The following is a 17722-nucleotide window of genomic DNA, read 5'->3' as shown; positions in this document are numbered from 1 at the left end:
CAAAACTTCCCGTAAAATTAATGCTGAATTTACTTCACCATACTAACCAAACACCGTACGGGACTTCAAGATAGATTTTCATTATTACTATAAGAGCACTGAGTAGGTACGTACCGTGTATTCCATCGGTAGAAAGGGGCAAATAAAAAGAATGATTGCACGAAACAAGGAAACATTTAATGAATTATACATCATAAAACTACAAAAATTTCATTTCAACACGAGAAAACCTTCATACTTTCAACGGTATATCACAAATTAACACTGATCAAGCATATTTAGTCAAATTCATATCAACGCAAAGTTTGAAATAACACACAAATGGTATCAAAATGCAAAAGTTAACACTTCCAAATAGATAGCGTAAAGTATGTCACTCAAGTTCACAATCACAACACTTGACGCGATGATACTGATGATACCTTCCGTGACATCCGCGGAATCTCGGTATTTTTCTCAACGAATGTATTTTAAATAGCCCAAAATGTGAATTCAAGAGACAAAAATGTTTTCTAATTAAATAATTACCCTTGTGGAAGTATCGGACTTACGGCGAACAATGAGGCAAACGATGTAAACAAGCCGTGGCTGAAGATGAAGGCACATTGTTAAAATACTAATAAAAATTATTTCGTCACTGCTAATCCCAAGAATACAATTACAATAAGCGTAGGTGAACAATTATGTAGCAGACAAAGTCCTCTTCAAGACAATTATACTTGAAAATTCCAATACATTGAGCACCAAATGTTGCCGGTGTTCTTCTATCAACGACCGTTGAATCCTTGAATATAAAGGCTTTTTTACTTGGGCTAGAAAACACCCGATGGTAAATACAGCAAAATCTCGGAATACAAGCCACATCGCACCAACGGGAGTAAGAAATTGTGTTCGCAGAGTGATTAAACATCGTAAATATCTCACAAAGCAGTGATCAACTCTTTTTAACTTCTTCGCGGGCTGACGAATAACAGATGGCGTTTTCGGAGCCTCATTTGTTTAATGCAAACAAAGGAGAAATATGATTGGTCGAGGCGCCTAGCCTCGCGTGCGGGTGCCACTTTCGTAACGACAAAAGCATTACGTCACGAATTTGTCGGTTGCACCGACAATCTGTCGGTAGCGGCGTTTTGTGAATCACATTTCTATCGGTGCTACCGACGATCGTCGGTAGCTACCGACACCGACGATCGTCGGTATCCGTGTACAGAATTCCGCCCCAGATAAGGTGAAAAAACTTTGGCAAAAGACGAAAATATTTAGGAATATGAAGAATTTTCCTCTGAATCTGAAAAGAAGATTCATAGATATGTATTGTATTTAATGGACAATGATTTAAAAAATAAATTATCATATTTTTCTTTATTGCTGCACTTAAGTAGCCCAAATTTAAAGTTTAGAGACCTTAAAAAGGGAGCGTTAACTCTTCATGTAACATATTCACAGTTCCTTGAATTCTTTGTTGTTCTTATCGATAAATTTAGTTGAACCTTTCTGTTGATATTTCAATATCACAATTTATCCTAGCTCATCGGCTTCCCGCATCACATCTCGCCATTTTTTTTTTTTATTGTTCGCTTCCTATCCGGTATTATATTTTGGATCGCCCTTAATTAGTTTCCTTACGTTTTTTGAAATCGACGTAACGCAAAAATTTCCATTAATTTTTCAATAATTGCTTCAGAGATTTTTGACAAGCTTTTCTTCCATGTCAGACCACACAACAGCCGCCCGCCCGCGAAAACAGCGCAACGGGTGTCGTGAGGGTTGCCTAACAAATCATGTGATCAAATTCGATCATTTTTTCGGGCTTCCACCGCGTTTTTTTATGTCTGATGACGACAGTTTCGCCATAGGCATCCGCCAAGTCCGGATTTACGGCGAACGTGTCTACATAGGTAATCAAACAACGCGGTGTTATCCCGGAAAACATGATCGCATTAACTACTCACCGCGGAAGCCTTCTTAAGAATCAACCTAGATAGCTCAAAGTAAGGGAGTTATCTGTTTCTAATGGTTTTCTTACGAAAAAAATCGATAAGCGGCTTATCGTAAGCTAAGGAGCTTATGTAAGGCAAGGATAAGATTTAGGGGAAGAATAGGACAGGAATGCTGTCAAATATCCTCACTTTAACATAAACGTCTTATGCTGCATGAGCACCAAAGGTGTCAATACAGCGTACTTCGCATCTTACGAGCTCTACCCGACATGAAATTCAGGGAGTCTCTATATCAGCTAAACAACAAATAATAGATTTTCCGCAAACCAGAAAAAATGGACAATCATCTTAGTAAAACCACTAGTCTGTTTCCACACACTTTTATTTAAACCGACCATGGTTTCGGCAACTGGTGCCATTATCGGTTTAAATAAAAGTGTGTGGAAACAGACAAGTGGTTTTACTAAGCTGAATATCGAAGATTTCCACCGTATCACGCCGGACACTGTATCTTTTATTAAAAATTGACAACCTCAAGCGACTTGCTGGTGAATGGTGAAGCATATGGTATGCGAGACTTTTTCTTGAGATTGAAAGAAGGGATATCGAGGGGAATAGCACATACAAACATCACTCCAGTAGCTTGTCACCCAACCCATTACACCACTGCTTCAGATATGAAAAGGAGGTTAGGTAATGACTTAAAATGTAATTATGTAGCCAAAACTTAAATGCTGTGCTCATGAAATAAACTTACCACATTCACGGTCCACTTAATCAGACATTTATTATTTTTAGTCAAGGTAACTCGATGAATAAAATATTGATAACAGAGTTTTCTTTCCGGCATTTCTATATCGTACGTCGCTATTTGTATGAAAACATTTTTTCCTTACGGCCGCGGTTTCGCCATCATTTTATAAATGTGAGTGATTTTCAAATTATGGCCTTATAATTTTATTTCACCACATGAAGTAGCAGCGCTAAGAATGGAAACAAATTCTTTTGCATAAAAATTAAATGCATACTCTGAAATGATGAAATAATAACATCTACGTAGGCGCTGAAAGTTAGGCCTCCATTTTGTCATCGCTCTGGATGTTTGCCGTTGAGAAACCCATAAGAGAAGGCTAACCTTCTCACATTTAAGCACATTCCTCTCTTTTTCTTTCCAGTTTATCTCAATGACTTATGTAATATGCTGGCTGCGAAGTTATTTAACGAAATTATTTTGCTGGTCAACGATGGAAATTTAACTTTGCAAACAGGCCCGTCGCGAGAGCGGGGCAACCAGGGCATTTTGCCCTGGGCGCAGCAAGTTGGGGGCGCACCGTGCTCGCCGACTAAATTTTTTTTAAATTTTGACTAACAACGTTATCCGCTTTGTGGCGCTCTCAGCTCTCTTCTACACAACGAAAGAGCTCCTTTACTTTCATAATCAATAAAATATCTTTATTATGAAAATGTTTTCAATTATATTTTCAAATCTCCCGACTGCAGATATAACAATGTTATGGGGTGGGGGGGGGGGGGGCACGATCCCAGTTTGCCCCGGGCGCCAGATCAGCTAGCGATGGGCCTGTTTGCAAAGTATGAATAGAATTGGGGGAATACACTTCCCGAATGATGCTTTTTAGGCGCAGTCCGGGCCACCCACATGGAGGTACACTGGGCAACAGAAAAAACCCGAGGTAGAATAAAGAATTTGGGTGAATTTTTAATGTAGCTAATATATAACCCCCTCGGGAGAGGGGTGAGGAGTTTAAGAGAAGAATGCACAATCATCATGGGGGGTAGCGCATTACCCCAGGGCCGGAATTAGGAGTTAAGTCAGGTGGGGGAAAATATCAGTTTGCCGCCCCCCTCCCCTGATCACCCTAGCTTTTTCCCCTCCCCCAACCTCTATAATATAATACATCTTTAAGGTACTTATTTTAGATGTGTTAGTTGAAAATACACACCGTAGGTTTGCAATTAAGAAGTTTTAATAATATTGCTGTTTAATAACTTATAATTTTTCAAATAATTTAATCAGAAAAATTAAATGACTTTATTAATGAACTTTTCAAATTTTGCCGCCCCCTGTTATCATACTCTGCGACGGCTAGATGAATGTGCAAGTATGTACCATGTTTTTTCTCATTTCTTGCACAACGGTTGACAGCCTTATTTCCCCCCGGATACAATTGTTGATCATCATACTTACAACTGCATTGTCATTCCAGCGAGTAACAGGCAAGCCACCATTTGTGATTTCTTCCATCGTTCCTCCGGCTTTTTTCGTGATAGCATTTTTTTTACAGCTAACCTTTAATCGTAATACTTCACTCGATTTTCGCGTAGTGTGCCGGCCCATCCAATTTCCACATCTTATACAGTATACTACTTTTTTAAGACGTGAGAAGATTTCCGAATAACAGCCTTAATCCTTTTTGTAGTCGACTCTTTTCCGATAAGCACACAACTACATCACCTCCTCGTCCGAGATCCGACGTCGGGATTTCAGTACACAATCCTCCTTCGGGCTCTGCGTGAATCATATTACCATTCATTAGATTCTGCCAGACACCAAAGTTTGAACCCAAACCTCATAGGTTTTCTTTTTATTCACTGCTTCGCGCCATGTTTTCCATAATATGGAATTATAGTTTCATCAACACGGCAGTTATTTATGGAAGGCAATAGCTGAAAATTTGTTTGAAATATTGGCTGTGTATATCAATATATATAAAAGAGGATACCAGTTTGTCTGTTCGCTATGCATTTCTATACGGTCGCACAGATTAGCGAGGGGGGGGTTTTGGGGGATAAAACCCCCCCAGAGCTCAGAGAAATTTTTAAGTTTAATCCATTTCGCTTAATTGGATTGATATTACTAATAAAATAGTGTAAGGATTAATAAATTATCCCTCAAAAAGCCGTAAAACTCACAATTTTGAACCATTTATCTTAAAATTCCGCAATTTATTAATCTCGTACCTATTACTTATCCTGGTGGGTACCCACACACCCCGGTATTAGTTGCATCTAACCCCCCCCCCCCTTCTCCCCCGGCTCAATTCCTGACTGCGCCCCTGGCACAGATTACAACCGAAGTTAGTAAGTAGATGAATCTCATGCTCCCAAAGCCGTAGTGCTACTTCTCGTAGTTTCCGACGCGTCCTCTGCGCCATTTTCTCATTTCCGTTCGCAACGTGACGTCATACTACTTCTGTGGCTGGTTATCCTTCCGGGTAGGCATACACCTTGACACGCTCAAACGGAAAACATAACTCAAAGGATTCCACACTTAACTATTAATCCTCTTGGTGCCAAAAACGGAGACAGAAAAAAACTCAAAGGGGTGGGGGGCGCAAAATATATATCTTGAGTTACATTTACTTTTGTCGTAATGACAAATAATAAAGTCACATGCAAAGTTTAAGATATTTTTTCCTTAAACTTATAATACGCATAAACAAGACTTATCTTATCTTATGATAAAAAAACGTTACAATTGTGGTTCTGCAATGTTAGGCAATGCGGACGGCTCCGCAAAGGGGGCCGCGCGCCCCCTGCGCCCCCCATATGTATTCGCCACAGCTTGGTGCAAACCTTTTCGCTGGGGTACGAGTTTACAAAATGTTTTGGATCTGCGCACAACCACATATCAATGCTGTGGAGCGGGGTATAAGCTGATCCCATGCGCAGTATACGGAAATGGTTTTTTCCATTGTTTGCTGTTACATATGTATACCATCGTCATAACTCCCATGAGCGTACCCAGCGAGAGGCAGCTGACCTACCCCCCAAGAAGCAAAAATCGCAAATTTCTTTTAGGAAAATAATATTTTTTCAAGCAAATAATTTTAAAAACTAATAAATAGCTTTCCTTAAAATGTCGGTTTCATTCACCTTTTCCATGCTTAAATCTTACCTATAACTTGAATATCCATGGCTTTCCCTTCCCACCCCCCACCTAGCTTTGATCTTGGGTACGCCCTTAATACCCGCTTAGTTCCTTCATCTAAAAATCCTTTTTATTATAAGTATCATCCTTCCCGAGCAACGCCGGGTGACTTGCTAATTTTATATAATCTATCGGAAGTATCAAGATTTGTGATTTCTGCTGAGTGTAAGTAGCGGAGAATATCATCAAATATATTTCTTGCCATTCAGTCTCTGACAATGGTGACATTTCAGGCACCATCTGTGTCCCAAAAGAGGCGTTTTCCAGGTAAAAAAATGGCATCCAGAGAGTAGCAACATACCAAGATAAGTATGCACATCTCCACTAACCATGCTGAGTCCATGGTTCCTTCTCAAGATCGCACGCATATTTGTTTGATCCACTAAGTGGAACACGGAATCGTAAGAAAAGTAAATTCGAAAAGATTTAAAGGGACACAGATTGATAGATAATCTACACGGATTTATTAGATGGATAAACGCGGATAATTTAAAATTTAACTAAAATAAGTCTGGTGATCATTTTTTTATTCAATCTTTCAACTTGCGCTTTTTGACTATCCTTATGCATCATTTGGATGTCAACGGTTGCCCTAGCTGCGATTCTTCGGACATATTTTCCCTCCAATCACGCTCTCTTTCTGTATCAAAAACATGTCGCGGGAGATGCGTTTGATACCCAGTCACCGACACATCACGACTCATTTGACTAGACCGCGCGGTCCGCAAAATTTGCTCAGCTGCTTCGGTGCGATAAAATCAGCGATTTTGATTGTGCGAAGAAGCGCAAATTAGGGCATGGCATCTAAGGAGAGTATAAGGGGCCGGTGTGAGTGAACGAGAAGCCGAATCCCCAGTCACCTCAGCATCTGATGCATCGGAATATTCATCCGTAATAGCAACAGCACCTTCCTCCGGTCCAAGGGCATACCCAGGATTAAAACTAGAGGGGGGCAAGCCGTGGCCGTTCGAGTGCTAACACAGAAAAGGTGAAGGAAACCAAAATTTCAAGAAAATTATAACAGCAATTTTTATAGTATATTAAATTATTTGCTCGAAAATAAAATATATATATTTTAATTACACGTTTATACTGATATCACTTTTATTGAATGTAAAGAAAACTTAATTTACTTTAGCTTATTGGGGGGGGGGGGGGGAGGCAGTTGCTCCCCGCTGTGTACGCCCATTCTCCGGTCCACCTATACTAATTGTCTGCGACCTTTGTTCATCACCCTCTTCCTCTAGCATATTTATTATTTAATTTGTGGTCATACGCTTTCGAGACCTGAAAATACATTACTGTAAGGAAATTAATTATAATACATCACTTAGCATATAATCAAACGACTAATAATATTTGTTGAGTGAACTTACATTTTAAAGGAATTTTTCAAAAAACGAGCAGTCTCCATAAGAACAGCCCTCACTGCAAATCAATCAGCACCTACAAATAGTATTAAAACAAGCAAGTCCATAAATGTCATAGACGTTAAATGCATGGAATTTATCGACATTGCATAAAATTATTTGGTAATAATAAATCACTTTTTTCCTACTAGTAAAATGCGTGGGATGAGCTCAATCTGGTCTTCAGTGTTTCTAGGTTAAGAAATAAACTTCTACGGAAAAGGCATAAATTATTACTACAATGTACCCACGAGCAGTGCTTAATTTCGGCCGAAACACGAAAACGGCTGGTCGTGTCAAACAATTTCATCGTTTTTTATTATACATTTGGTAAAACATGATTCCTCATTGTAACTTTTATTGCCAAGTTCTAAAAAATCGGAAGTTTTAGGGTGGTCACATACTTGAAAATCGTGTGGATAAAATGAGTTGCTATGTGTTCAGGCAACTAAAATTTTAGAAATTAAGCACTGCCCACGATCAACCTTAGTTGCATCAAAAGTTTGACAATCAATAGAAAAATCAATTCCCAGCCAAATCATGAAATATTTTACTCAAAATAAACCACATATTTACTTACCATTTTTGAGCATTCAAATCCGACATGCACTCGGCTGGGCAGCAGGTACATAATCCCGAGCGGCACATGATTAGAAGTACAACAAGCTGCGGAGGACCCTTTAAGGGTCGGGGTGGCAAAGCACAATAACTTATTGGCCTGGACGCTTTCTACAAATAACCCAGATAGAAGGAGGATCGACACTCAAAAAAGGGCACTCCTCAGCATATTTACGAGCTTTCGGGATCGAAGAAGATTTTTTTCCTCCTAAGTTGTTTGTGGGCTTTAATTAGTTAAGTGTAATACCACCTTCATGGAAAAGGCTTATCCCATTTTCACATTAGTAATGATCGATTATTAACTGACTTCGTATCACGCACGTTTATATAAGATTCAGTTGATTTCTCTGCGATAAGGCAACACTTTCCGAAACTTAGTAGTAAAAGCTGACTCATGATCTCTGTACTTACTCGGTCAGATTATTTTCTATCGGGTGACGCATGTTTATGTAACTCACACTGATCAATAATGAAGAAGCAGTTTGAGCAAGAGTGAATGAAATATGCTGACGTGTTCGTGCGACTAAAAGCCTCGAAAGAAGAAGAAAGTAATTTTTTCACCTGGAAATTTTTTCTTGCGATCGGAGAAAATGCTCGATATGAAGTCACCAACATAATTGGCATGATACACCAAGACTGATTTTTGAACTATAAAACTACCTTACTGGCGGGTCCAAAGTTGTTAATCGAGTTTAATAAATAATATCATAAATGGGAAAATATTATCGAGTCCAATTGTTTGTATGCTCTAGATAACTACTATACCAGAATAGAAATGGAACAGTATTGCCATATTTCTACATCTGAATTCGCTCAACGCAAGAAGTTTTAGTGCCCGTAATCACTGTATTGTATTAGTGCGCTTTTAGCTATTTTTGGTGGTAACTAGAGAAACTTGTATTAGAGGAAAATAGAGATAGAATGGATAACGATCAACGAAAAATCGTAGGATTTCTCTTCCTCATAGGGAAATCTTTCCTTTCTGTAGAAACCAAGGGGACTGCAGAGAGGAGGCCCAAATCCATCCCACAATAGGTTGATTTCTGTTGCGACATCGGTCGCATTTTAATTGGCTTTCAAAAATGTCCGCAGCTCGGTGATGAGCGCAATGCGATCCACTTTTTTAACAATATTTTTCAGTTTAATGTTTCTAATTGCGAGGATCAGAATTGAAGAGTTATGAATTTGATAAATAACAACATAATGAATGTAAATTTCGGTTGATACCCCTAATTATACCTCATTTCCCCGTGAAACTCGGATCAATTTGTCCGTCAGCGACGCGAGTGGCGACTTCTGTAAACCCATTTAAATGCGCATTGGTCGACAACACATCATGAGGCCGACTTGAGGATCCTCTATTGTAATATTCGTGGTAGAAACACTAAATTATGGTTCCGCTAGTAGTGGCCCACGCCGCCAAAATGACGGCGTTGGGATTTCCCTATCCTACTCCTTACAAGCCTATGCTCTCCCTGGAGGCGTCGTCAGACTTCATCGCGGCCACGCCTCCTTTCCTTTTTCCTTCCACTGCCCTTCCCTTCCCTAGGAGTGCGGGTGTAAAGGCCGTTTTACACGGTACACGGAATTGCGCAATCTGACGTACGTGCGAAGGCGCAATCAAAATTAAGTCGCGGTGAATTGCTAGAACACATGCGAGAATGCGTGGGTGCGAGACGGCAAAATAGCCCCTGTTCTAATTTCGTTCTAAAACTTGCAGAGAGAGTAACCCCGCGAGCCCGCCCTGGGTCCGCGTTTCTCCTGCCTCAAAGAATCTACGGAATCGTAGGGTTTTTCTTCTCAATAGGAAAATCTATCCTCTCCGTAGAACCCTGAAACCATGGTATCGCTAGTAGTGGCCCAGACCGCCCTGATGACGGCGTCGGGATTTCCCGATTCTCTCCCTTCCAACCCTATCATCACCCCGGAGACGTCGCGACGCGTCAGCGGGCGGCGCTTGTTTTCTTTTTCCTTCCCCACCAAACCCCTCTCCGGGATGACTGGGCGAATAAGTCAAGTGGTACTTGCTTCCCAGCCCCGGTGGTTGTATGCGTCTAAGGACCCACCCTGTGTCCTCATCCGCTGCCTCAAAGACCAAATTTCCAACGAAGTGAGGCACGCACGCAGAGTATTTCTTTTCATTATTAAGATAGTTCCCAGGTTTAGGCTGCCTACAAGATGATTATTTCATGTTGACTTCAATCAATTGGTTTTTGGAGTCACGGCATATCGGGATGGATTCATTTAAGGGGAAGGTAGGAAATCAGTTTTCGGGACTTCGTGTTTTAGTTTCACGCGTGACAGCCAAGCAATCCATTGACAAAATAGCATTCGCTCGAGAGAAAACTCCCTCGCCGGCCCTTATACCCGCTTCCAACGCTTCTTTCCTAAGTCGAACGCCTGGCGAACGGCCAGCTCCTCATCCTCCGAACACGAACTCACAATCAGACGGCGAAGGGGCCTGAACGGTGAGAATTCGGGTTTTGCGTTGCGTTATAGTTTGGACCCCTTGAATGTACATCAATGTACAACAATTTTCGCCTGCACGATATTTTTCCCCTACTCGACCTTTTTCGACGTTCGTTGTTGACTGGAGTTTAACCTTCTCACAAATCCCACGCAGTTGCGTCGGGAAGAAGTACTCGAAACATGGACGCCAACCATAGAAAATGAACACTTGTTCCATTCGTGGACCAAAAGACTGTAAATACCACCCTTAAAAAACGAAAATTATACCCTAAACGATCGTCATTTCCACCTTGCTACTTTGTCCACTCCATTTTATAATAGATTATATCGAATTGTAGCCACGAGGGGGGGATTGTGGCGCCTCGTGGTATGCAACACGTCGATTAAGCTTCTGACGTCTGATATCAGTAGAGATCATCACTTATTTTTAAACATAGTTTGTTTAGCTTGTGAAAGAGAAAACTTTCATTGGAGCGCCAACTTAAATATCAACAATGTCTTTAATTTCTCCATAAATTAGGGGAGTAAGAATCCTTAATCCGCCACTGACGTCCAAGCTTATGCGAATATCACTTCAATGTCCAAAAACATAGCCATCGATTATATTATTAATGGTTATTCACATCACGTTGAAGTTGGGAGAGCAAAATTTTTGCTATGGTCATCATAATACTTGTGGACCACCATATTTTTACCGCTCCCAGGAGTAAATGGCCTTCAATACCTACAACCATTTATTTTCATTTCTCAAAACTTTAGTTGCTATAAAGTCAAGGTCGTTGAGGGGGAGCCTCTATCAGTCCAGCTCGATATATCGGGGAGCAATCGCATTTTTTTATCCTGAGCTTGACCAACAGTAAGATAAGCCCTGTCCTCCCTTATCAGATGCCTACATATGGTTGAAAAAGAAAACGCGTGAATACTCAGGCAAACACGTTCCTGACGTGGTGGCGATCACTCACAGCATCTGCTCGCAACAACCAAACAACATTTAAACTATACAACAAAGGCTTCGTTCCAGATTCAAGGTAAGTGAAGCTCCACTCACTTTACCTTTCGCTCAAATGAAAAAATAAAGAGAGGAGTGACTTCATATTTAGGTTTTCGTCTTGTTTATCGGTTGACGACAGTTATGCGGGCAATGGAACTGTCGTTAACAAACAAACGCTGACACGGGAGTAAACCCGAGATGTGGAGTCAGCATTCAGCCCCGTGAAAGCCTTCACTCCTATGTTAAGCCAGTGTAAGTGAGCTACTAGTTTAATAGCCCGTATTGCTAAAAAGAATAATCGATCCAGTGGGTGACCGAAAATGAATGGATAACCTCGATGCGGACCTAATGAGAATAAAGATCGCAAGAAGCAGTCAAACCAATTTTGTCGCTCGATTAGAATGTTGTATAGCAACATGAAAGAGGCCAGCCACCAGAAAGACAATTTACTACTCAGCTTCCCACAACATTCGATCTGCTAAGAATGGAACATGGTAGCAATGGTTGGTCGTAAGTTAAATCGGCGCATCCGTGGCGCATCAGTGATATTAGAAAGAAATTAACACTCTCACTATTTTGAATTGTTTGGTATTTGTTCACAACTATCAATTAAAACAGTGACTTAGAAATAATAACCTGTAACCTAATGCATTGATGTAGCGAACAAAGCTGAGGCGTGTTTGATGGCGACAGCCAATGAACGTTTTAGTCTCCGTAATAAAGTTGGGTCGAGCTGTGCAATTACTTGCATTTCTGAGTTATCATCATCAGCCGTTTTCAGCCTTCATTATGTAAAATAAGTGGATATAGAAGGATATTTAAATATTTTTAAGCGACAAAAATCCCAATTAACAATGTAGGAAGTAGATTAACTTTGAAGTAAGTTAAGGGCAATATACCAGGTCAACGACACAATATTTTTGCAACTTCGTACAGCATTTACATTAAAATCAATTGCTAATACGTAGGATTATGCCTATGGATCATGTTACTTTTTAAAAGCTTTTCAAATGCACACAAAAGGGAAGCTCATAATTTAAACATTTATATTTTTCCTGTTCATTTTAGTTTTTCAGATTATTAGCATTCAGAAAGTGTTGGAAGTCGTGACGTATGCCAAATCATCACCCGCATTAATTTATTATTAACTGCGCATGGGGCGAATAGCTACCGCAAACCTAAATAAAAGACGAGGATTGATTACCTTCGAAATCGACGATGTTGAACAAAATTTGTAGAACCACATAACATTTTTCTGCGACGGATCATCAAGTTGCCCAGCTTCACGTGCGTCATATTAGCTGAGTCATATTCGCGGTAAATACCACAAAGAGGCGACATTTGATAACCGAAATAGATCAGATTAAGAATAGGCAAGAGATATGGATAGATAAAAAAACCTACTCTTTCGTTAAGCGCATTCCCATGGTCAACAGTATTCCTGTGGTATCTCTTTTCCAATCAAACCTATCAGTGGCGCCGACTCCATGGGGCCTGAGGGGGCCCGAGCCCCCTCAAAAATTCGTTATGGGTGTGAGGAAAAAATGTGTCAGGCTTGTCGATTTTCCCCGGAGTGTCCAGGAATTGAGATTCAAGTTATCAGGGTTCTAATGTTGATAATATAACTCTTCTAAAATGCTTAAAAAACTTAAGATTCACTACTTATAAAATTTCCCGGGGATGGATCCCCGGTTTGGGCCCCCCCAATATTTTTTGTAAGTCGGCATCCCTGAAACCTATCAATATTTTTAGATATGAAGCGCACATTGAAGTGTGATACTTTAATTCATTTTATTTGTGTAATAAACTTAAAGGGAAAGATATAGAAGGAACGGGATGGGGCCTCCCTCACATTCGCTCCATAGGGGACTACTATAAGCAACTCTTAGCATTGGTATCGCCCTAATTCAAAGCATAACCTCGGTTACAGCAGGCGATCGCCTCTGTCCGGAGACTTAAGGATTATTCGTTGAAATTAGAAAGGCGAGTTCGACTCCTGGAGTTTGTCTCTGGCTATAAATCACACGTATCTGCTTAGCAATAACTGAAATTGATGGATCGATCATAGTAGGAGGGGGCAAGATCAATGTGAAGTAAAGTTAAACCATTCAATGCTAGGGCACTATATGATACTTTACATAAAATTCTCCCGATAATATTAAATATGACGGAGTATAACTGCATGCCACGGCCCCACCCTCGTAAATGATTAAATTCAGACTACTATACTTGTTCTTCGTCATTTTTCTCATTCTGGGAAGGGGACCGCAAGCTCCCACGACTCCCTTCATACACATACGCCTTAATAAAGGATCAAAATTGTACACGGATTAGTGATCGAATGTTTCCGGTATTAAAATGGATACTTCACTGAAAAAACCTAATGCTCTAAAGTCACAATGACATAGATTTTGAGCTTATACAGTTGATTTCATTAAGGGTTTAAGATATGAAACTCAGAAATGACAAGATTCACGTTCACTTTTTCCCTTAAACCTCAGAGAAATCGCCGTATATACTTACAAAAATGTGACATAGGTACTAGATGTTCACTGTCGCATACATTTCGTCACGCGAATACAATACGAGCCTAAGAGCGATAGCGGCTCAAAAGATATACATCAAAGTTAGAGTTAATGTGAGGAGACAGGAATTTCACAACAGAAGAAAAGATCATCCCTATAATCTCTTTCGCTTAGATAGCTCTGTGGTTGGAGTAAGTCGCGTTTCCCGCCTCAATTATGCAATCATTCAAAACTGATCCATAGGTTGCGGGCGTGGGTTCTAATATTAGCAATTACTCCACCATGCCTATTATGTGTTACGATATCTGCGGTTTCTTTATTTTTGGCAACCTATGTGAAAGTGTCCTGCCCACTCAATTGCTCACATTTAGTAGGTGCGTTATAGCCTTTGAAACCAAGCTTAACTAATAATTTGTTGACGCCATAATATGAACATGTTGCATCATATTTGACTCTACTCAAACGCGATCGGCAGGACAGCTAGCTAAGTCACGACCTGAGCACACAGTGAGTATTTTATCATCCAGAGAAAGATACATACTCATTTTCTACATAGCTTTCATTTTTCTCGAGACAGTTGACTCCAAGTTTCGCTAAAAGAAACACACAATAGGGTGGTTTCCTATTTTGCTCATTGCCTAAATCGAAAGATTATTACTCCTGGAGAAGGTATTTCATGCTTTTAGATTTTTTAAATTACGATATCTATTTTTCGCGATGAGATGAGAAGTGAAAATTTTCAAGCGCGCGAAAACGCGACGGCTAAGTATGAATGCTAGGCCGTGTGACGTCATTCTGGTTCCCGCTACCGCCGTGTGAGGTGACCAAGGTGCGGGGCTATGAGTGCCGCTACGATGCAGCCTGCTAGCAGGTAGCGCTTGGCTTAAATAAGGATTATTAACACCCTATCAAAAGAAGGAAACTTTCAGACCATAGGCAATTTTAATAAGTGATTATTAAGAGATGTTTCCCTGAGCTCTGTGCCACATGCATGCATTGGTAATCTCAGACGATGTAAAACACCTGACTACTCGTATAGAATCCAGGTCCCTGTGACGTCACGTGGGGTGGCATCGCATGGGCACCTCTGGGCAATCTGGCCTTTTTCAAATGAGGTTAAAATTGACCATTAACATTCATCTAAACCGGTATATCTAAACTCCTGACTACTCGTTTGGTATATAGGTCCCTGTGACGTCACGTGGAGTGGCATCGCATGGCCGCCAACCTGGCCTTTTTCAAATGACGTTAAAGTTGACCACTAAAATTCGTCCTAACTGGGATTTCTAAAGCTAAATAATTTGTATATTATGAATACACTAATGTTGGATAACGAATCGCAATCAATGCCTTTCGTTTTCTTTGATGAAGGAAGCCACCCTATTCGCGTCGCTCCTATGACCTTCGTTGTGATATTCTACCTTCCCGACCTTTCAGAACCTATTTAACCCTGGAGAATGCGACATGACTATCAAGGCGAGTCCCCCTTCCTCTTAAGACCTCCCACAATCTAGTCCCTTGAAAGAATGCCGAGTGAAGAAGTCTATGACTTGTAGAGCCGGCCTCTGGAGCGTAACTAGGCTAGGTTGAAAGACTTCAGAGTTATTCCATCGAGACCTTTTTTATTGGTACGCCCTAAGATTTGAAATAAGGTGGTTTCCCATTATTTTTTTATTGCCTAAATCGAAAGAGTGGACTCCAAGTTTCGAATGACGATATCTATTTTTCGCGATTAAATGAAAAGTGAAAATCTTCAAGCGCGCGAAAACGCGACGGTTAAGTAGGAATGATGGGAAAAGTCCGTGTGACGTATTTCTGGTTCCCCCTTGTGAGGTGACCTTGGGGCGAGGCTTGAGCGCTGATATGCCGCAGGCTGCTAGCAGGTAGCGCTTGGCTTACATAAGGATTATTATTACCCTATCAAACGAAGGAAACTTTCCGAATTTAGGTATTTTTAATAGGTGATTATTAAGACATGTTTCCCTGAGCTCTGTGCATCATGCATGCATTCATAACCTCAGACGATGTAAAACTCCTATCTACTCGTATAGAAACTAGGTCCCTGTGAGGTCACGTGGAGTGCCATCGCGTGGGCGCCAATCTGGCCTTTTTCAAATGAGGTTAAAATTGACCGTTGCCATTCGTCTAAACCGGTATTTCTAAAACCAAATAATTAGTATATTATGAATACACTAATGGTGGGTAACGAATCGCAATCAATGCCTTTCGTTTTCTTTAATGAAGGAAACCACCCTATTCCACAGAGTTAAGTAACCCTCCATTGTAATGAGAGCTAAAATTCCAAGTTCATAGAGAAATCTTTTTGGAGAAAAGGAGACATGCTCATTTTACTAATTACTCTTGCACTTGCTATCCCCGAAAAATTATCAAGCACTTCGCATAAAGGTTACATACGTACAAGGTTAAAATTATGTGGGATGATACGGCTAAAACCATAATTTAAGGAAAAAATCGCCAGGTACCCACACACAAATACATACTTATCTGGAAGGAGTCGATGGGCGGCCCAACATCAAAATTCCTGTTTACGTACGAACACAAACATTGAAAAGACGAAAAAAGCATACAGTAACAGATGTTATTTTAGTGCATAACCCAATTAATATAAAAATTCAAAGTCACTTTTCAACAAGACGTCTGCTTCCCAAAGAAATATCTAACTCGTATTACCGCATTTTATTTACGGCATTCAACTTATGCCTTGCATGCTAGAAGGAATAATTAATTTGGAAAAGCTAAGTTTACAATGTTAAAAACGATGTACACCCTAGAATAGGCCTAAATTTACATATTAACTGCAATATGTATCTCCATTACCTTGTCAGAGGAGAATTCGCCCCTATTTGATAATTTGGTACGCTCTTCTTTCGCACCTAACTGACTTATTTAATGTATCATCTCCATCTGCATGCACTTCGTCGCAGTTTCAGGGCTGAAAGATTCCACGTACGCTAAAATCTCGTTCAAGCTCTTTCTCCATAGAAAAATTCATTACGATTGTGAGCGGATTTGATATCATAAAGGTGTTCGTGTTTTCTGTAATTTTCATTATGGACAAATAATTGCGAGACATTTTTACGCTTTTTAAAGTTGCAAGTGTGGATAAATAATTTGTGTAGATTCATTGGAAAATCACGAAAAAGTTAGTTGGAACACACAATATTTGACCCTGCCAATACAAGTGAGAAATTTACGAGCGTATGTAGCCTTGAATTGCCTATTTTACTGTTAATTTGCATACATTCCGCACGCGACAAGGCGCAACACAAAAAAAGTTCAGAAATGAAATGAGATATTAAATCAGAATATTTCGATTGTTCAAGACGAAACCCTAGCGAAAAAGACACTTAATCTCACTGAAATAATAAAATAAAATAATGGCCATTTGAGAGGTTATGAGATTCAAAATCATGACCAACGTTTCTCGCCAGAGGATAAAGTCGCGCCTGTATAAACAAATATTTTGATAGCCGTTACCTAAATTGCTTTTATTATACTTTTTTTCTACTAAGCAATTTAAGTATAAACTACGAAATTTATTTTAAAAAATTTTATTCTCAAACCACCGAATACAGCTCATATTGGGCATTTTATATCGGGGTATTCAACAAATTTAGCGATTAAACGTACATGAACAACTATGCCCTGGACAGGGGAAATCTACCCAGGCGGGACTCGAACCCGCGACCTATTGTTTGGCAGGCGAAGACGTTACCCCACCGCAACCGAGATTGAATTTAATAATTCATTTAAGGGTGACGTATAACATAAAACAGAAAATTATACAATTACCTCTATTC

At 40.1% G+C, this 17722-nt stretch overlaps 1 protein-coding gene across 2 annotated transcripts in view; it reads left to right on the top strand.

The window, feature by feature from the left end:
* The first annotated feature begins 11299 nt into the window (after positions 1–11299).
* LOC124159230 (ATP-dependent translocase ABCB1-like) overlaps positions 11300–17722 on the top strand; it is a 50716-nt gene continuing 44293 nt past the window's right edge. The window contains exon 1 of one of the 2 annotated variants that reach the window (XM_046534894.1): positions 11300–11413. The gene's annotated coding sequence lies outside the window, so the exon portion shown is untranslated. Of the gene's footprint in view, positions 11414–11526; positions 11629–17722 lie in introns of those variants that run through there. The other variant, XM_046534895.1, reaches the window with a different exon arrangement.

The sequence above is a fragment of the Ischnura elegans genome, chromosome 5, assembly GCF_921293095.1.
Source record: "Ischnura elegans chromosome 5, ioIscEleg1.1, whole genome shotgun sequence".
Taxonomy (NCBI): Eukaryota; Metazoa; Arthropoda; class Insecta; order Odonata; family Coenagrionidae; genus Ischnura; species Ischnura elegans.
The sequence above is the reverse complement of the archived record's forward strand: the minus strand, read 5'-3'. Positions and strand labels throughout refer to the sequence as shown.